Source organism: Meles meles, chromosome 3 (assembly GCF_922984935.1).
Source record: "Meles meles chromosome 3, mMelMel3.1 paternal haplotype, whole genome shotgun sequence".
NCBI classification, from domain to species: Eukaryota; Metazoa; Chordata; class Mammalia; order Carnivora; family Mustelidae; genus Meles; species Meles meles.
In genome coordinates, this window is record NC_060068.1 from 56,840,563 (window position 1) to 56,843,701 (window position 3,139).

Genomic DNA, 3,139 nt, shown 5'->3' on the forward strand with positions numbered 1-3,139 from the left:
TTGTTTTTTAAAAATAGTAGCTTTTAACATTTCAAGTTATACTGGTATTATAGTCCTTTAACAATAATTTTCACAGCTTTAATTTATCACAAGCTGTTGATGGTAACCTGACTTATTTTACATAATACACAGATGAATTTTTACAAATATTTTATTAGTTGTGCTAGCACACAAACATCATGGATATTAAGGTGCTGAGCTACAAGGACTTGGCTGCCATCCCCAAGGACAAAATTATCCTGGATATAATTGCCTCATCATGATCTACAAAGTTCCACTGTCCCTGTTCCTTCCTGGAACACATGGAACAGCTCAGAAGCCAAGATCTCGCTTTCACCAAATCCATATCTCCCTCCCTCTTCCCATCCCCAGAAGTGTGGGTAAAGAGCAGGACCTCTGGAACTGTCTCCCAGGCTTCAGCCCCAAGAAGTACTGGGACCCCCCAGGATACCCTGGCCCATTTCCATCATCATCCTACTCAGACTCCAACATGTATAAGCAGACACAGATCCATAAGCAGAGAGAATCCGTGGATAGCAGCTCTCAACACAAGCCTTTTTTTGAGGATCTTGTCAACAAGTCATCCATGCTCCCTGCAGCCCAGCCCCGGACTCCAACCTGCTCACCAAGATTGAAATGGATTATTGGTAAAAAAAAAAAAAAAGAAATGGATTATTGGTCACGCAGTTTGTCACTGGTCATTGTGGAGATAGAAAGAAAGAAGCAGAAGACATCACAGAAAGAGGTAGAGGAAGATGATAATGCCAGAAAAGAGATGGTCTCAGGAAGGGTCAAAGACAGGAACTCAGTAAGGTGACTCTCTAACTTGAGAAAGATAATATTGAAGGAAGAGATGAAAAAGTCATTGTCTACTTAAGGAAAACTCAACTCCTATTGGATCAGACACCCTTTCAAACCTCCCCAAGACCTAGGACATCCAAGTGTTCTCTGACTCTGGTGAGACCACCCTGAGCTAGCTACAGTCCACAGACTTCAGCCCAGGGGGAGTGAGCCTGGAAGGCCAGGCCTGTAGATCTGTCACTACGAAATGCTGGCAGCAAACAATAAGAGGTGAACCAAGTTTCCTCCAGGTGAGGATCAGATGAGGTCTGAGATGTGTCTGTCAAGTGAGGACTTACCAAGGGTCCTTTCCCTATCTCCCGAAGAATTTGAAAAACTGTTTTGTGGAAGCAAAACAAATTCAAGAAAAAGTAATCTCTCTTCTGATCGTCCCCACCATGACTCTATGACCGACACTCATCCCCGCTGCTTCAGGGCTCTGGAGCTGGGGTCACTGATCCCAAGGCATCCTTTTCCCATGGTGAGCAGGGAGTGAGAATCATTGGGGGAGTGGGGAGGTGGGACAGAGGTGGATTTGGTTCCATTCCCCAAGTGGAGGGGCAGCCAAGATCTTTGCAGCCCTGAGGTTGTGAGACATGGATTTTCTTCCCCATAATGAGGGGTGGGGGTACTTTTCAACACCCCTCACTCTCACTGCACAGGGCAAACCCAGTTTGGACTCCAGGAGACACAAAGTTAATGCTTGTGTTCTCCCTCTGCCCCCCCCCCCTCAGAAGGTTCCCAGGAGAGAGTGAGAAAAAATGAACATGGCACTTCGTAGTTGGACCTGTCAGGTATGCAGACCAATGGGTAGGTGGAACTGGCCCTGGTAGGAGGAGAGTGAGTGTGAGAAGCAGCAAGGCAGACAGGGAAACTCCAGGACCCTGCATGTCAAGATCTCTCCTCATCTCACTTTTACAGCTTGCCCTGCACCTGGGCCTCCTGCTTCGCTGACTCTAGCAGGAGCAGGCTCCAGCTCAAGGAGATCTCTAGCACAGAGGCTGCCCTGATCTCTAGCTCACCCTGTCCTTGGCTTGCCACCCCCAGGCATGGCGTCTTCTTGCTCTAGTACCTACTTCCTCAGAAGCCATGGTTTAAACTGGAGATGTCGTCTATATGAAACCCTAGTCCACCATAAGCATTTAGGCAAAGTCAACTAGAACTCTACATTCTAGAACAAACTCAGGTCCTGTGCAGAGCCTGGGCCTTCAGACTCCCTTGGATGGGAGTAAGGAGAGCAGGCTACAAAGACATTTCTTGTCAGTATCTTGGCTATCAAGTCCCACCTACACCCATGCATCCCCCACATATTCTCTAAAGAATGCAATGTACTGGGGCACTCCCCCCACTAATTTCCTCACCTAACTCTCTGCCCTACCTAAATCACACTATCATTTTTTTATTCTCTACAAACATATATGGTATATATAGTTGCAATGAGCCCCACCCCACCCCCAAATTATACACACACACACACACACAATATGAATGCTCTATTATTGCTAATATTTAAGTAAGAGTAAAATGAAACACAGTGAAAAAGAGTGGATTTCAGTGTGTGTATGTGTGTGTAGACAGAGAGAGAGAATCCAAGTATAGATGATACTCAGATAAGGAAGAACTATGAAGATAAATTTTTTCCTGCCTTCAGACTTGAACTAAAATATCAATTCTTCCTAGGTCTTGACTCTGCTGGCCTTTGGACTAGAACTATACCATCAGGATCTCTAGCTTGCTGAATTACCCTACAGATCTTGGGACTTGCTAGCCTCTGTAATCATTTGAGCCCATTCCTTGATTCCTTATAATAAATCTCTTGATAGATAGATAGATAGTAATAGAGATATACAGATAGAGATACTGATGAAGATAAACAAACTAAAATGTTGGAAAAGAATTTTTTATTGTACTGATGCCATTACACACACACACACATTCAATTTCTCTGCAGTACCCTAAGTAATATACTGTTACATAAAGAGGACTGAAGATAACATTTACATCCTAACATGAGGACCAGGAGATCAACTCATGTTATCCAGTAAAGAAAACAAAATGAAAAGAATAGTTATCTCCCAGAATGATATGATGACTTTGATGACACCTGCACATTTTTATAAGTGCTTTCCTAAAAAAAAAAAAAAAAAAAAAAAAGGAAAAAAATTATTATTTTGGGGCTGCCAAAAATTCAGTCAGTTTCATTAATATTATAATTGTATTTAAAGCTTTCTCCTCACCAATGACTTACTTTCATGTACTTCCAATCGTGAAAGTGCACTTTAATAGAGCTATAGACTAT

At 43.1% G+C, this 3,139-nt stretch overlaps 1 pseudogene; it reads left to right on the forward strand.

The window, feature by feature from the left end:
* The first annotated feature begins 259 nt into the window (after nucleotides 1-259).
* LOC123939225 lies at nucleotides 260-1,227 on the forward strand (annotated as a pseudogene).
* The last annotated feature ends 1,912 nt before the right edge of the window (nucleotides 1,228-3,139 follow it).